Consider the following 19,238-nt stretch of genomic DNA (forward strand, 5'->3'; position numbering starts at 1 on the left):
CAGGCACCTAAAAATTGCAGTCGTTACAGGAAAGGCTACATTATTCTTGCAAAACCCTGTTGGCTGAATATAGAAATAGATTGTCTCCATCGTAGAGAGAGAGAGAGAGAGAGAGAGAAAGAGAGAGAGTGTGAGTGAGTGAGTATTTGTAGTTGTAGCTGCGATAACGTGGCGTCTTTTTTCAGAACGACTGCCGTAGCAGAAATATTAAGTGAGAAGTCTTTTTAAGCTTTAAATTGTTACCCCTGCAAACTTTCATAAATGTATTGAAATGTGGCTGTGTCGCGGAAAATGGGTGGGTAATTTTGTCTTAAACTCTGGCCCAGTAGAAGCGCTAGGATGGTTTTAAGGTACGCACTGTGTCTCAGCGTTATCTGTGGGTAAACTCCTCCAGTAGCAAACTTTACACATAGCAGTGAACAACCGCTGCTTGCGTAGGAAAACACAGCCAGCATAGTAGCATTCGCGCACTACATACTGATCGCTATATTCCCGAAATGCATTGACGCCTGCAAGTGACAACACCTATCCTGATGATACTACCTGCGCCAGTGTGACACCTCTTGTTACGCCCAAGTGAAGTCACATTATTTTCCAAACGACGTATGCAAAAATAAGTTCTTATTTACTATCGTTCCAACAAATCGGTTCTTGTTTGCGCTGCCAGATGGGAAACTTCATTGCCATAATTAATTAATCGTTCATAATGGTTGATGGCATATTAATGGGAAGTGAACGTAAAAGTAGCAACTGGAGGACATGGATGTGTGTGATATCCTTATGTTAGTTAGGTTTAAGTAGTTCTAAGTTCTAGGGGACTGATGACCTCAGATGTTAAGTCCCATAGTGCTCAGAACCATTTGAATATACAGAAGACAAACACCTTCTTTGATCAAATCTAAGGCGAGGCGCAAGCAAAGAATACTTGACAAGGGAACTTTTTCAAAGAAAAGTTAACGGTGAAATACTGGCCTTATCCAAGTGCGTCTTTTTTCAGCACGAAAAGATGTTTTGCGCGCTCCATTTCAACACATGCAATTCGGTTACAATTGTGCTACCTGATTTTCGAGAGTACAGCTTCAACAATGCATCGGGCGTAAAGGGCGTACGTATCTCACGTTGCCCCATTGGCTTCCAAGGTCGCTTGATCATCGCGGGTGTTTGAGACTCCGTCTATTTGCCTCCCCTTCCAACAACTTTAGGTGAACCGCACATCGTATAGCAACAGTGGTGCTTGCAGTGCCTCCAGACATGCTCGCAAAAGAATGGGACCAATTTAATTATCGTCTGGCAAACATTAACGTGCGTCCGGTGGTGGACACATTGAACATTTGTGATAGGTAGCTGAAAACTTAGATCCGAGACATATTTGTAAAAAGTATCCCCGTGAATGTACGCGGTGTAAAAGACATGCTCTTGTAAAAATCAGCCGGCCGGAGTGGCCGAGCAGTTCTAGGCGCTAGAATCTGGAACCGCGCAACCGCTACGGTCGCAGGTTCGAATCCTGCCTCGGGCATGGATGTGTGTGATGTCCTTAGGTTAGTTAGGTTTAAGTAGTTCTAAGTTCTAGGGGACTGATGACCTCAGAAGTTAAGTCCCATAGTGCTCAGAGTCATTTGAACCATTTTTTCAGTGCTGGCCCATCAACAAGTGCCAACGTGTGAAACATTCAACGAAACATCATCGATATGGGCTTTCGGGACAGAAGGCCCACTCCTGTACCCTTGATGACCGCGCGACACAAATCTTAAAGGTTTACGCCTCGCCAGGGCCCGTCAACACCGACGTTGGACTGTTGATGACTGGAAACATGTTGCCTGGTCTGACGAGTCTCGTTTCAAATTGTATCGAGGGGATGGACGTGTACGGATATGGAGACAACCTGATGAATCTATGGATCCTTCATGTCGGCAGGGGACTGTTTAAGCTGCTAGAGGCTCTATAATGGTGTAGGGTGTGTGCAGTATGAGTGATACGGGACCCCTGATACGTCTAGATACGACTGACAGGTGACACGCACGTAAGTATCCTGATTGATCACCTGCATCCATTCATGCACATTGAGCATTCCGACGGACTTGGGCAATTCCAGCAGTACAATGCGACACCCCACACATCCAGAATTGTTACGCAGTGGCTCCAGGAACACTCTTCTGAGTTTAAACACTTCCGCTGGCCACCAAACTCCACAGACATGAACATTATTGAGCATATCTGCGACGTCTTGCGACGTGCTGTTCAGAAGAGATCTCCACCCCCTAGTACTATTACGTCCATACCATGTCGTGTTGCGGCACTTATGCGTGTTCGCGGTGACGCTGGTGCTCGTTTAGCGATGTTGTGATCGGTCGCTCCATCTGTCTGATAGAAACTAATCCGCACTCGCAGCTGACCTAAACACCCACGTCGTGCAGCGTATCGAGGGCAATTTTGATTGGCCCCAGCATGTATATGACTTCGTTGGTGCTACTATACGTATGAAACCGAGCTCCAGCGACAAAAAATCGGACGTTGTTCAGGAATATTTTCTGAATGGACAAGGCACAAGTGATCGTCAGTGGCACATTACAGAGTAACCTCATTTCGTCTGATATCCAAGCAGCATTTATCTTCGTATCTGTATTGCACTAAAAATATCCACACTGCGGCGCAAATGTCGTCGGTATACGCTGTGTGTCTTGCCCCCGTTTAGTTACGGAAACTGCCGTTGATGTCAGTAATCCCACCCAGCCTTCGCTCACACTGCTGACCCTCGACGCTCAAAGAATATTCATTTCCGGTCCAGTTGAGATCACCCGCACTAAGGGCCTAATATTAAACCCCAGTACACTCGCAACGGTTTATTATATTGAAATATTTATACTTGTCCCTATATTTCGATCTGACAATGTTGTTATTAGCGTTCTTCTCTACGCGAAATTCTCTCATAATATTTAAAAATTGCAAGGTGTAGATAAACTTCAGTATTTTACGTGATTATTTTTTAAAATGAAATTAAGAGCTTTATTGATTCTTTTTACATCTATACTCTGCAAACCACCATGAGATGCATGGCAGAGGGACCGTCACGTTGTACTAGTTGTTAGGATTTCTTCCCGTTCCATTCACGTATGGAGCGCGGGAAGAATGATTGATTGAATCCTTCTGTGCGAGCAAGCAGTAATTTTTTTAATCTTATCCTTACGACTCCTATGTGAGGGATACGGAGGGGGTTGTTGTATACTACTATAGTAATCATTTAAAACCGGTTCTTGAAACTTCGTTAATATACTTTCTCGGGATAGTTTACGTCTATCTTCAAGAGTTTTCCAGTTCAGTTCCTTCAGTATCTCCGTGATACTATCCCACGTATTAAATAAACCCGTGACCATTCGTAGTGCCCTTCTCCGTATATGTTCAATAACGCCTGTTAAGTCCTATTTGGTACGGGTCCCACACACCTGAGCAATATTCTAGAACCGATCGCACGTGTGATTTGTAGGTAATCTCATTTGTAGGCTGATTGAAATTCCCCAGTATCCTATCAATAAACCTAAATCTACCACATGCCTTACCCACGACTGAGCCTTTTTGATCTTTCCATTTCATATCCCTACAAAGTATACCCAGGTATTTGCACGAGTTGGCTGATTCTAACAACGACTCATTGATATTATAGTCATAGGATACTATGTTCTTTTCTTCATTTTGTGAAGTGCGCAGTTTTACACTTCTGAACATTTAAAGCAAGTTGCGTATCTTTGCATCACTTCGAAATCTTCAGATCTTACTGAGTTGGATTTCACTTGATCGATGTTTTGGAAATCCATGCTGGTTGGCAGTGAGGTGGTCATTCTGGTCAAGATATCTAATTGTGTTTGAGCTCAGAGTATGTTCTAGGACTCTACAATAAATCGATGTCGGGGATAGTGGAAGGTAGGTTTGTGGATCGCTTGTACTACCCTTCTTGTAGGCTGGTGTAGTCTGAGCTTTTTTTCCAAGAACTGAGTACAATTTCTTGTTCGAGGGATCTACGACAGATTAAAGTCAGATGAGGGGCCGACTCACCCCCAAAATTCAGCATACAATCCGACAGGGATTCAATCGGGCCCTGGAGTTTTGTTCCATTTTAACGATTCCAGCCGTTTCTCAACACCATTGACACTAATAGTTATTTCATTCACCTTTTCAGTGGGACGAGGGTTAAATTGGGACAGTTGTCGTGGGTTTTTCTTTGTAAAGGAACATTTAAAAACCGAGTTAAGCCTTTCAGCTTTTGCTTTGCTACCCTCAATTTGGTACGGGTCCCACATACCTGTGCAATATTCTAGAACCGATCGCACGTGTGATTTGTAGGTAATCTCATTTGTAGGCTGATTGAACTTCCCCAGTATTCGATCAATAAACCTCAATCTACGGGACACTAAATTTGTTGCCACGAAAAGTCTTTACATTTGACCAGAATTTCTTAGGTTCTGTAAAAGATCATTAGCAATATTCTGCAACGATAACCACTGAAGTCATGAAGCATTTCTCTCTTGATATTATTAAGCATAGGTCAAATATCACAGTCTTTCTTTCACACAACCAACTTAGAACTAGAAATCAGAAAAGATAAATGCTGTAACGCACTATATTCTTCAAGAATATGTTACAGGCGATGCTTATCGTATTTCCCTATCTATTTTTGAAATGTTCCACTTCAGTTGAAATCCAACATTAATGTGGTAAAGCTTGGACTAGCGGAACATAAAGTATTACGTCAGTCATTCGAGCATACATAGGCAAGACGGGCGTTTTGTAGTATTCATTTTAAATCATACGGAGCAGCACAGGCGTCCCAGGTCTCCGTGGTGGCCGGTGCGTTGTCGCCCTGCTGTTGCCACACACACACACACACACACACACACACACACACACGCACGCACTCCAGACCGGGTACTTTATCTCCCCCAGCACTTCCGGATACTGCGTAGCGTCGCAAATATTGTTTCTGCAACAGTTGTGTAACATTACGAATATTGAAAGAAACAAACAAATTGGAATATAATGTGTTGAAATATGGTAAAACTGATTGAGGGTCCAGTTTGCCTCGTCAGCTGTTTTATTGTAACCTCTGAGACTGGTACAACCGGTTTCGTACCATTCACGTACATCCTCAGGTATATCTCTGTGTAAAAATGTTATACAAAACTTTACAAGAACACGTACTACTGACTTCATCTGTTCAGGATTCTAGCACCCGAGGTAAAAGAAAAACGCATGAGCCGCTATCATAAAATTTCTTAAAAGTTCTAATCTCCCATATTGTTTAAATGGCGTAATGGGTTTCCCATTGTGCAGTGTGGAGCACTGAGGTTACCACTAAGGGAAGTCAAACTTAATAAATTCAGCTATAATTGATAATTTACGTTCTCTCAGCGCTAGACGTCACTAAAATAAAAGTGCTATAACAGTAATGGTGAGCAAGCTCCAAGAGCGGCTAGAAATAAACCCAAACGAAAGAATAATTAAAACAGTAATGTCGAACTCTCACTGTCATAACACTTTTATTTTAGGGACGTCTGGCGCTCTCCGAACGTAAATTATCAGTAACTGGCTTTATTAAGTTTGACTAACGTTGGTGATTGCGTCAGTTTATGCTCTCATTACACCTTGGAACACGCATTAAGCCAATTAGATAGTATGGGACATTAGACCCCGTACCTAATTTTATGATAGCGGCTCATGTCTTTTTCTTAATAACTCGCGTGGCATGATTTTAACTTTTTAGTATTAAGAACTCTGAACGTAGTGAGTCAATAGTACGTGCTCTTGTGAAATTTTTATATATAGTTTTTAATCAGAAATACACCTGAGGATGTGCCAGCGTGGCACGAAACCGGTTGTACCAGTTTCTGTGCGACACAGTAAAACAGCTAACGAGGCAAACTGGAGTCTTAATTTTACTTGCATTTCAACACCTCAATATATTTCAATTTGTTTGAGTGCTGCATTCAATATGTATAATTATTTTAGCTGTGGATGCCTTGCTTATAGGACTGTAGTTTCGTAACATTTCAGCAGAAGATAAATCCACATATATGTTGCTCAGCAATATATTTTCTAGATTTTACTATCTTTTTATAAGGAGAATAAAACTAACGTACTACCGATTGTCTTTGGTTCAAATGCCTCTGAGCACTGTGGGACTCAACTGTTGTGGTCATACGTCCCCTAGAGCTTAGAACTACTTAAACCTAACTAACCTAAGGACATCACACACATCCATGCCCGAGGCAGGACTCGAACCTGCGACCGTAGCGGTCTCGCGGCTCCAGACTGCAGCGCCTAGAACCGCACGGCCACTTCGGTCGGCGATCGTCTTTGGTGAACTGTTACAAACTTCGCAGCGAAACTATGCTGTGCTAATTCGGCAGCGGTGCATTTGTACATAGCGTCTACTAAAAACCGAATCCTTCCTTAAGTGAATACTACACTTGTTTGAAGGTCTTTGTCCAGAAAGGAAGATAATTTTTAGTGTGTATGTGTGTGTGTGTGTGTGTGTGTGTGTGTGTGTGTGTGGGGGGGGGGGGGGGGTGTATCATGAACCGAAAAATACCGGCTGATTCAAAAACAAGAAACAGATTTCAGTTCAGTAGAAATATAAAAGGTAGAAACACCTTGCCCGTGTCACTGCAAAGAGGAATGTTCAAAGTTTTGACACAGAGGCGCTGTTGTATGTTTGTAGGAACATGCCGACCACACCACAAGAGAAATCCTATTGTGTATTGGAATCTGCGCGAAATCAATCCGTTGTTCCAGTGCATCGATTCAGCAAGAAGCCGCCTCTGCACAAACAGATTTATGACAGGCATACAAAAGCCTTGGAAGCTGGTTGCTTATGTAAAGAGGGAAGCACTGGTCGGCTACGCACGTCTGAAGAAAATGTCGAGAGTATTAGAGAGGAGTTCACACGGAGTCCACAAGACGGGCAGGCCACGAACTTCAGCTTCCTCAAACAACGGTATGGCGTGTTCTGAAACGACGCTTGCATATGAACGCTTAAAAGTTGCAGTTACTGCAGCAATTGCGATCCGGCGACCATAACAAAATGTACGAATTAGCGATTCATTTCTCCAGAGTATGGCAGAAGACACTTACTTATGAATGACTCCTCTTTTCGGACGAACCGACATATCATCTATCAGTTAATGTAAATCTCCAAAATGTAAAAATTTGGGCCTCACAAAATATTGCCATCGATCATGAAAGAGACTCACTAAAGTGAACGTCTTTTTCAGCGTTTCCGTTCTCCAAGTTTATGGACTTTTATTGCGAAGGAAAATGTGACAGGAATGTCATACCTTACTGCAAAATTGGTTGTTTCGTCAACTTCATGATGATTCCAGTGATTTCATTTTTATACACGACGATGCCCCGCCTCACTTTGAGATGCAGTGTTATCTTAATACCACCGTTCCATAGCAGTTGATTGGAAGAGGTGGGCAACAACATCTTGTTCCCTTATTATGGGCTTCCAGGTCACCAGACCTCACACTTCGCGATTTTTTTGTTCTATGGGGGTACATAAAAGACACAGTCTTTGTCCCACTTATGGCAGTTACTCTTCAAGAGCTGGAAAATCGAATTGGTGAAGCAGTCGATTCAGTAAATAGGGACCTATCAATTCGTATGTGGAATGAAATGGACTACCGTTTCAGTGTTTCGAGCAATGCATAGTGCCCAGATTGAGTGTATTGTCTGTGCGAACATAAAACTTTTGAACTGCCCTCTATTCAGTCGCATGCTCAGTGTTGTTCTACCTTTCTTAGTTTGCCTGTAATAAACAATTGAAGTCTGTTCTTTCTTTTTGAATCGCCCCATATTGTCACTCCGTAATGAGCCACTGTATGGAACGGGTCCGTTATATCAAAGTAACGAGGAAATCTCCCTGAATTACCTCCGAAATTTTGTTGGGGTTTCAGGTTCACCCTATCGATTAGTTTAATAGCAACTGATGGAACAATTTTTCCCTCGCGATCAGTGATTCTATGCGCATAAGGAACAAGAGCGGTGCGAGGTCATCCTACCACCTCGTATTTTTTGTACGCGTTCGTTGTGGATTCGATTTTGTTGATGGATTGTGTAGGCGCCGTTATTCAACGAGTTTAGCTGTGAGTGCGCTTTAGTTTCGATCGGGGAAAAGACGAGGTAAGTTATACCACAGGGTTTATTGAGCAGGAGCTTCACATACAGCTCACAAAGTATGATACATCTGTGAACACTAAAATGAATTTTGTGAACTGGAAGGGACACGCGTGCTAGCTAGGCAACCACTTACCTTCAAAAGGAAGATAGGGGAGGCAATCGAGGCGCGATTATGGTTACATGTTTTCATAGTGTTGGCTGTTAGCAATAGTTCATCGAAAATAAGAGTAGCAGAAGAGAGCTAGAGTACTTTCAAGTTTTTGATATTGCTGTATTTGGGTCGAAAGTACGAAATATAGTTATAAGCTTAGAAAGGAGCTAAGCTGAATCTTCTGAGAACAGAAAGATCGTTTTGTTTCAGTGTTCAATAAAGGGTTTATATATAGACATTAAATTGTATAATGAAAACTACCTTGTGAACTAAATGAAATGTCTTATGTTTGTTTTTGTGTGTGTGTGTGTGTGTGTGTGTGTGTGTGTGTGTGTGTGTGCGCGCGCGCGCGTGCGAGAGAGAGAGAGAGAGAGAGAGACAGAGAGAGAGAGAGATGTTAAGATAACTTTTTTTAAAGCTGGAATTTGGCAGCAAACAGACACAGTCTGATAATTAGTTGTTCTTCACGATGCATCAGCCGAATTTTGTAGCTATACAATTTATCTTTATGCTTGATGAGGGAATCGAACTCAACATCATCTTTTTTTAGACTGACACTATTCCTGCCAGCCATCAAGCTTTCTATGAATTGGGGTTGGGTAGCAGAGGTTCCTCGACTCTGCGAAAATACGCCTGCTGGAACTGAATAGCCACAATTTCCCGCATTGTCGTGTGACTCTTCGGAAACTGATGATGTCACTTTCGTGATGTTGCAAAAGTGCTCGCAAATCATTTCCGTATTGCTCATTTTGTTTTCGACGCGTGGCACCTTCACTGACTGGAAATGAGACCCTTATGTTGTTGCAAAGTGCAAAAAATGTAACTCTTATCAGGCTCTAGCCTTAGGAATTAGATTTACGATGCTGTTCCTGTCACATTGTGCACTTAACACATCCCTCACTTCGCCGTATGTGCTCATGCACTGGATACCGTCGACAGTGTAAGACCCGTCTAACGTGATCAAGTGCAACGGTGCGACATCCGCTAAGAGCAGCATGGCGATCGATTCTGTTGGAGTGTTTTTTTCATGGCGGGGAGCGATGGGTGTGGTGTTTAAAGCAGACACTGCATCTTATCAAGTTTATACGAGAGGGAACTAATGACGAGGTTGTATGTTACATAAATGTTGAAATACTAGAACATGAGCAAAGCATTAAAAACCTCGCAAACACGGTAGAAAGCGAATGGAGGTGCGGCACATGAATTAAAACCTGGATAGCAATGGCGAAATAGAGATTTTCTAAGGAAATGAGAGTTTTGTACAGCAATGTGTACTAAGATTCGACGAAATGACTGATTAAGTGTTTTGTATGGAACGTCCTCCAGCATGGTGCCGCGACCTGGAAAACAGAGACGAAACATAGAGGCTGGAGGCTTCTGAGATGTGGACACGGTGAAGGATGGTCACAAGAAGTTGGATGGATAGTGTGAAAACTGGGGTAAGTCGGAGAGAAGAGACAATTACTGAATGTAATAAAAAGAAGAAAAAAAACTGGGTGGGGCACACATGAAGAAATAAAATCAGTCTTACAAGGGGCTCCATGGAAAGGCCCTCTTCGATTTTCTTCATACTTGCAGGAGCTGAAAGTGGGTGCGCGGACATGTTTCGTGAAGCATCGCTACACTTCTGAAAAACACTCCAGAAGATCGGCTTTGAAGATTTACAAGCAAAAACAGTTGTGATTATTGTAACAGAGACGTCTGTACTTGTGTGGAAAGCGTTCTAGTCTTATAATTGAGAGGTCAGCTTAATTTGTTATGAATACTTGCATTCTTATGCAGTTAGTGATTAAATAGAAAAATGTTACTTTTTACTTAAAAAATTATGATCAAAATTTGATAATTACTTCAGTTTTATTATAAACATACGTTAGAAATAAAGTAAAAGTAAAAAAAAAAGAAAAATTGCGTCGAACGAGAATCGAACAGCCAACCTCGCGATCAAAATAACTAGAATGCTACACACGCAGCTACGTATTGTTGATTTCAGGTACATGTTCTACCCAAACAGCTGCAGGAATATAAAATAGTATTAAAGTCCTCTTTCTCATCGTAATGGACAAATATTTCGCAATTTCCGCACGAAAGCTTTAAAGCCGTTTTACTTAGGAACAAAACACATTACATTACCCATATCTGACTGTAGAATATCCGAGTGGATAAAATTCACCTCCCATTACTTCCACATTCATGCCAGCATATTGAGGATGTACAGAAAACATGTCGGTTTTGGTACGATTTACTATAGCAAACGATGGGAAACTACGTACCAGTAGTTAAAAGCATCTTGTATATCGACACCATCATATGTCCTTGTCAGATAAAGGACCATTTGCTTTCTTCTCAACAGGTTGCGTTGCATACAATGATGGTCTACCAGCCTTTCTTTTCGACTCTGCTATCAAACCCTCTGTCTCCCTCAGTATTGTCTTCATTGCAGAGTCAAAGCACTGCTTGAAGCACTACAGTGCTGGATTGCTAATACAGTCTGATGTAACCAAAAAATCTGTTAAGAAATGTATTTTGATATCCGCTTGTGTGGACGACTTTTTCGTACCCTGTTTCTTAGTTTCGTCATCCATCACTAAACGATCGGCTTCAGAATCAAATCAATTTCGGATTCTGTATCTGGCCTGGCCTCGGCATTGTATCAGGTAGTTGCCACCTCCAGGCGCTTCTGGGTACTTTACAAGTTTTCTCTGTAAAATTACGCTTTTAAAATTCTCAATAAATATGGGCGGATACCACCGAGGGTTTTGCTGAACTAAGGTGTCTTAGAGGGACTGTTTTTTTTTCTTGCATCTGTCAGTGTCACATCCCTCTGTGATGACACCAGAGGAGGGCATGAAATAGCACTCGAAAAGCATAAGTAGTGCCCTTTGCTGCTTCGGATCACGTTCAGATGTCGTCGAGTGGTTTTGAACAGTCTCCAGTGGTTCCACCCTGTACACCAGAGCAAAAATTGTGGTCTCTGTACTCAAAGTGGGTGAGATCATGTTCAATAAGGCTGCAGTCCAGTGATGTACTTCGAGAAGGGGTGAATTGCCTAGAAAGCGTCAACAATGCCAAAGGTTCTCAAGAACGTCGTTCTTTTGGTCATCGTACTCTGAAATGCCGTTTTCAGATCTTGAAATGTGTGGGAATTAACCTTTCAGAGAAACGGGCAGCCTGATTGACGCCCCATATTGCATCCTCTGAAGCCTTTTTGTTTAGATTCCGAGCGGCGGCGTTTCTGAAATGTTTTCTTCCGCCATCCATGAAAAAACCTATTTCAATTCTGGGTGTTGTGGTTGTGGCCTCCATCGCAGAGGCGTCAAAAGACGGGATAACATGTGGGTAGGAGGCTCTGTGTCGGCCCTCCCATCGTATGACACGTCCACGATGGCGTTGGGCAGAATTATGGTGAAATTTGGTGCCAATGTGACATCATACCACTACAGAGGAAAGCATAAGCACCTTTGAGCCTAATTTCAAACTTATGCGTTGGAATGGGAGACAATTAAGAGGTTTCGAAAAATTACTCTTTTAATTTGTTGCGCAGAGTACTTCACGCGCGTCCATTGTCGTGAACAAACTGTGCGACTTGTGCGCCAGTTGCAGCAGACAACTGCCGCTAGCGAGCACTGCCTGACAAAGGCCGATTAGGAGCACCTTTCGTGAGACGTAGCACGTCATTCCAGAGCGTGCAGTAACCGATGGATACCAGGTCTGGCGTGCTTCGCGTTGAGAAACACGTTCCGTGGGAGAATGGCTGTCTCTTGTTAGAAGTGTGTGTGGAAGTGAAGAGGAGGAAAGGGAGGAAAAGATTTTTGGTCCTGGATGACGTGTTGGACGATGGCAGCCCACACAACAGCCTTCTTTCGAACCAAGTACTAAGTTTAAGACATTTTGAGAACAGAAGACCCTAGGACCTTATTTAAGATCAAGTGTTCTCAACAAAATTTGTAAGTAAAATAAATTAAAAAATGTCTGTCACTTGTTTCGTGAAACGACTTGGCCACGAGTAAGAAATAAAACAAATTAGGGAAACATTTGACATCTTTTCAATGATGTCCGAAATCATGTACAGCAAGAGAGATGCATCAAATGATTCTCTAATCGCTTTTATTTCTTACTTTTACACAAATCGTTTCGCAAAACATTTGACGTTTTTTTTAATATTTTATAAATTATTTATGCAAACTATTTAGATAGGTGGAAAAACTTTTTCTTGGCACTTAACTGATTGCTGATGAGTTATGTTCTCGACAATCAACACTCACCAAAATTTCTTGGTTGTTCAGTGGGTTTTATTAGAAATGTAATGTCTCTGATAAAACCTTTGTAGAGGTAGTAGTTTTATATTTCTCGCTACCCCAAAGAGCCTAGACCAGTGGTTCCCAAGTGGAAAATGAAATTTTCTGAGGGGTAAAAATTAAACGATTCGATTCTGTTTCAGTCACAAGACTAAATTATTTTCAGAAGATCAGTACTATTATCACAATTTTGTAAGACTCTAATAGTGATTATATAAGTTATCGATAATTTTTTTTTCTGAATATATAGCATTAATTTGGTGGAGGTTATAGGTTCCTCACATAGTCCACCCACTGTAAACATATGTTGTGCTTTGTCCCGTGCATCGCTGATGATAAAAGTGAGACACAAACCAGGGTGTATACGGCCCGGGAGATCCGGGAAAATCTGGGAATTTTTTCATCCGGGAGAAAACCGGGAAAAACTCGGGAGTTTTTTAGAATTCCGGGAATTTTTCATTGTTTTAGTTTTCTGTTAAATGTTAGTAATTTTGACTGGTAAGAACCGATACTCTAACAAAGGATATTACTGTATCCCGCTATTGCAGAATAACACTTCAACAATAAAACATAAATGAGAGAAAAACAAAAATAACATAAATTTCAAAGGAAATGTGCCGTATACAGCAACGACACACAGTGCTCATGCAAGCGTGTGCCAACAGCAAAACGTGTCAAAGGCTTTAGGAAGACTATGCAATGCTTCATAACAACAAATTGCCTCCGATGAGCGTGAAGTCACAACTGTTCGCATTAGATTCGTTTTAGCAGTTACGAGCTGGCTCATGCGCATGCGCAGTTGAGCCGCGTTTGAGTAGTAGATTCTCCCGCTTCTGGCTACAGGAATGTGGCTGTTGGCTGTCCAAGCAGTTGCAGCAAGCAGCTAGATGCTACCGGTAGAAGGGGGCGCCAAATTCATATTCTTGAGGGGGGGAAAAAAAACCTTGTTTCACAAAGCACTTAGCATCCAGCGCACGCTGGTCTATCGATTATTCATGATTTTGAAACCCATCCTTGTTCGTTTTTGAACATTTTTGAACACATTTCAAGTTGATTTCTGAATGAATCATAAGTTGATTTTTGAATTCGTGCATAGTGTACGTGATGTCTCTGTCAAGAGAATCCTCGTCGCATCTAGAAATAAACTTTCTGCAGACAAAAGGGGACGGGGCTATATGAGCTGAGCGGAGTAAATCCGAACGGATGAATGCCAATCGCTGCCTGATTACCTGGTTGATTGGGTTTGCGAATGATAAGCGTTGTTATAATTACTACCGAAATCCATAGATTCAGACTACCATAATGGAAATAAACGACTAACAGGAATAACAGGTGAGAAAGATTAGTATTATCTTCTCGATGTATCCAAGAAAATGAAATTTTGACAGAAAATTTTTGGCCAGATCGCTACACTAGTAAGGACCAGTTGTACAGTCCCCGGCTAGCAGCCGTTTAAGTTCTATTCTGGAAGTAATGCGGAAAACGTGTCTTACGAACATGCAACAACGCCTAACCGGAGAATAATCGCGGAATATCTAAACCCCTGATTCTGGTAGGGTTAGTGAAGTTAATCGGCGAACAAATTTTGACAATGGCAAGAATAGCTACAGAACTGGTGATGGCAAGATTGTTCGTTAGAACAAAGAAGGAGAAGAAATGGGGACATCACACAAATTATGGAAGAATAAAACTATTCCAAATTTATATAAAAATTTCGTAATACTACTTTTTGATCTCATGCTTGAGAAACTGGTGCGCATGAATGAAATGTGAAAATATTTCCTAACATAAAGCTTTTTGCTTGTAGTAGGCCTAATAGGCATTTGATATTGGTACTTCGTGAATTATATTCTGTCGTGTTATAAAATTGACCATTTGTGCCAAAACAGTCTCGTTTATTTGGTGTGTGTTACAAAACTGCTGCAATATTAGAAAGACCTATTTTGTTTTATCTAGCAGGCAGTGACAAACGTAATCAGATCGAGAAACCACACCAGTCTTGGGTATTTTTGTATTAACGGCTTTTTCAGTGTTAGATAACGACATTTCGATTTTTCATGTAGCAAAACGTTTGACGAACTTTGATGAGGTAATAGATTCTCTCGCAGAAAGGAAAGCACGCCATGTAAAGCTGTAGCAAGATTAGAGAGAAAAAAATGCTAGGAGCTAAGGATTGAAGAAATGTATACTTCCGTGCTTGTCTCTTCTCTTTATTGGTTTTATGTATCCTATATTTAATTTTATGTCACACAAAACAACAAGTTATTAGCTAGTAGGCAATAAAGAGTGCAAATTTTCTGAAGAGTTCTTGTTCTCCAGATTTCAAATAATCCCATTCGCTATTAATTGCGAGGTTTTTTTTTTTGTAGAAAAAGAGGGGCAGGCTGTCAAATCGGCTGACTGGGAGCAGGAGAGGCACTACAGGACATTTCGGTTTCCACTGTCCTGAATATAGCTTGATGGCATCCATTACAAGATATAAAAGTTCCAATACCACAGGGTCCGGCATAAAAAACTCCCTGATTACAAAGTAACGTGCAGCGGACAGTAGAAGGAGCAGAGTGGTGGGGGGCGCGTCGTTAAGTAGCTGCCTACGTGCCGTTTTCAGTGTACGCCATGGCGTGGTCTGGTGAACATGTGCCTTCGTAGTGGAAGATTTTATTCAAAATGGCGAATCGCCTATTAATACTCAACGTGCTTTTCGCGTTCGCTTTGCGCTCGGACGACGGGACCCTGTTCCCGATAAGAAAACAATTTATTCTTGGGTTGCTAACTTTCGTGAGACAGGTTCCGCATTAAAAAGGAAACCACCTGGACGACCACGGACTGCAACAGGCCCCGGAAATGTTGATGCAGTTAGAGCTTCAGTTCAACAATCTCCTCGACGATCCGCTAAAAAGCATGCGGCAGCATTACGGATATCTGATCGAAGTGTGAGAAGAATCTTGCATCGAGATCTTAAAATGCATCCTTACAAACTTGTAACTACGCAGGAACTGAGTGAACGAGACTGTGGTGTCCGTGTAAGTTTGTGCCAAGACCTTCTTCGGAACATTCCTCCCAACGATATTGTGATTTTTTCTGATGAAGCACACTTTCACCTTGCCGGAACAGTGAACAGCCAAAATTGCAGGTACTGGTGTGAACACAATCCCCAAGAACTTCATCAACGACCACTTCATAGCCCTAAAGTAACAGTATGGTGTGCTGTTTACAATTCCGGAGTGATCGGTCCTTACTTTTTCGAAGAAAATGACAGGAATTTAACTGTCAACAGTGAACGCTATTGTGCCATGCTCCGCGACTTTCTCCAACCGCAACTAAGGGAGCTTTTTGGTGAAATAGAGAACGTGTGGTTCCAGCAAGATGGTGCTACAGCCCACACAGTGCGGCAGTCACTGGCATTGGTGAAGGAAATGTTTCCTGGACATGTGATCTCGTTGCGTGGAGACATTGGCTGGCCCCCACGATCGCCGGACTTAACGCCCTGTGATTTCTTTCTTTGGGGCTATTTAAAAGCAAAAGTTTATGAACAACGTCCACAATCTTTACGAGCCCTGAAAGAAGCAATTACACAAGAGGTTGAAGCTATTCCACCTGAAATGACTCAAAGAATAATGAATAACTTCAGGGAAAGACTCAATCAGTGTGTCGACAGTGCAGGAAGCCATTTAAGGGATGTTTTATTTAAAAAGTAAGACCATAAGAGTATTTTCTAAAATGGCATAATATGTACTTTTATTTAGTATAAATAAAATTGTTCTACCTTATTTGTTTTTGTTTTTATTAGCTTTCCTTAAAGGGGAGGTTTTTCTGCCGGACCTTGTACAAAGCGAAATACAGTGGCGCGCGGTATAAGAACGCTGTCTGAAGGGGCGCGGCACAGCACTTTGGCACACTTAAGACCAAACAACATGTCTTACATTTCCTCGAACACACGTGTTTTATGTTTCAGACTTTTCAGAAAGATGTGCGCTACAAGATGAACATATTTCTGAAAATTCGATTTTTTTAGTATTGACTCGGTTAGCAAATATCGTAGATAGTGGGTAGTCTCCACGTGACCCGTGTTTCCATTTAGTGATTTTGCTGTTTCTTCTTCATTTACTCTCACGTCAAATGAAAACAGAACGGATATATGTGTCCGGGAGCTATCATGCGAATTAAAATACATTCACATAATTACGGAAGGCTAAAATATGTTATTAGTTTCAGATTTTATTTTATTTCCGCCTTTCTGACAGTCAGGCATTAATCGCCTTGCAGAACAATGAAGTTATTTTTGTCTGTTTGCTAAAGAAATTTGACTTATATTAACCTTTTCCGCAGAGGCAGTCAATGTATTTGAAACGAAACGTTTAATTCCACTGTACTGGCTAGTTTCAACTATTTGCTGCATTTCAAGTGCACGTTTTCGTCTTCTAGCACGTATGGCATTATGCCATAATAAAGAACCAAACTTGATATGATACAGTACTGGTGCTCCACGAAAGTTTACATCCCGTAAACCACACTGAAAAGCTTAATATCAGATTGAAGTCTACTTCATTGGGAATCTGGACATACGAATGTGCACTTTAAGTATGCATTTTAACTGTGCACATTTTAGGATGGTTCACGAAATTCCGATGCTCTTGGAGTATCCTCTGATGTCTTGTCTCTTTTATGATACAATATATGATCTTTTAATGTTTTACACGTACAAACATACGGGCTTCTTACGGCATGGTAGCTGCGCAAGCGCAGTGTCCCTCTTACCTTCGCTCTCTGGCAACTGCTGAAACGAACCTATTTCTAACAGGTCGCGGGAAAATATTGCGAATGATGGTTTGAAAAGCGATACTTTCAAAGTAAATATCCTTTTACGTAAGTTGAACTATGTGCAAGAACGTACCATGAATTTCTTAAATCACAGAGCGTTTGACTCTCATTTAAAAATCAACTGTCTGATGACGAGCCATTTAGAATAATTTCGAAACCTGAAGATCAGACATTTACGTCATTATTAAAAATGATTTGTATGATATATCTTAAAGTGTAACACGCGCAAAAAAGATCAACATTATATGCGAAAGCTCTTGCAGCTTATTAACTTCAGATCAATATTATATGTGAACGCTTTTCTTTTCTTGTAGCAACACTATGTTTATTAATTTAAACTATTAACTTTCCATGTTTGTGTGTTCGTGCTACTTAACAGTGATGTTGCTGTTGGCTAACTACATCACGTGTCCTATGCTCTGATTATCCGCTGTCATCGGCTGGCGAGATCACGTGACATGACCTATGACTGGATTACAAAAGCGCATCACAATCTCGATTTCAATGATTCAGATAGTAACATGCGGTGTTTGGTGGAATTCCAGTGTACACTTTCGGTAATACGAAAATACGTAGAGTACATGTTACTGCACATCAAAGATATTTCGAAAACGTGTCTTTTTCCCTAAGTTTCGTTTTCTAAAGTGCCAGGAAATTCAACGCCCGTGTATAAAACCATAACCATTCAAATGACTGATATGTTTTGCTGGGAAAATATACTGTCACTTAACACGGAAAAAGTGTGTTTTCACCCGGGAGAAAGTGTATTTTTAACCGGGTAATCCGGGAATTTTTTTCCTTGTCCGCGTATACACCCTGCATACACAACAAAAGCTAAATACTGAATAAAATGTCTTTTCCAAGTTGTAGATATACCTGCACAAATCCAGAAATTACTTCGTTACTCTGTTCAAAACAGATAAATAAATTAATTGACTGGACGACACAACAGAAATTACATAAGGGTTACTATAGTGCTGTACAGTTTATTATTATTCTTTCTTTTCTCAGACGTTATGTCTGGTCAAAAATGGACAGTGGCGCGGACCTTGATCAAGCGTGACTTCCTTTTAACTGTATGGTATATGTTGTTGTTGTTGTGGTCTTCAGTCCTGAGACTGGTTTGATGCAGCTCTCCATGCTACTCTATCCTGTGCAAGCTTTTTCATCTCCCAGTACCTACTGCAACCTACATCCTTCTGAATCTGCTTAGTGTATTCATCTCTTGGTCTCCCTCTACGATTTTTACCCTCCACGCTGCCCTCCAATACTAAATTGGTGATCCCTTGATGCCTCAGAACATGTCCTACCAACCGATCCCTTCTTCTGGTCAAGTTGTGCCACAAACTTCTCTTCTCCCCAATCCTATTCAATACTTCCTCATTAGTTATGTGATCTACCCATCTAATCTTCAGCATTCTTCTGTAGCACCACATTTCAAAAGCTTCTATTCTCTTCTTGTCCAAACTATTTACCGTCCATGTTTCACTTCTGTACATGGATACACACCATACAAATCCTTCAGAAATGACTTCCTGACACTTAAATCAATACTGGATGTTAACAAATTTCTCTTCTTCAGAAATGCTTTCCTTGCCATTGCCAGCCTACATTTTCTATCCTCTCTACTTCGACCATCATCAGTTATTTTGCTCCCCAAATAGCAAAACTCCTTTACTACTTTAAGTGCCTCATTTCCTAATCTAATTCCCTCAGCATCACCCGACTTAATTAGACTACATTCCATTATCCTTGTTTTGCTTTTGTTGATGTTCATCTTATATCCTCCTTTCAAGACACTG

At 41.3% G+C, this 19,238-nt stretch overlaps 1 protein-coding gene across 3 annotated transcripts in view; it reads left to right on the forward strand.

Moving 5' to 3' along the window:
• LOC124787894 (glycoprotein-N-acetylgalactosamine 3-beta-galactosyltransferase 1-like) overlaps positions 1-19,238 on the forward strand; it is a 343,470-nt gene that overhangs the window by 224,799 nt on the left and 99,433 nt on the right. The gene's annotated exons all lie outside the window — the stretch shown is intronic.

The sequence above is a fragment of the Schistocerca piceifrons genome, chromosome 3, assembly GCF_021461385.2.
Source record: "Schistocerca piceifrons isolate TAMUIC-IGC-003096 chromosome 3, iqSchPice1.1, whole genome shotgun sequence".
In the NCBI taxonomy this organism is placed as follows: Eukaryota; Metazoa; Arthropoda; class Insecta; order Orthoptera; family Acrididae; genus Schistocerca; species Schistocerca piceifrons.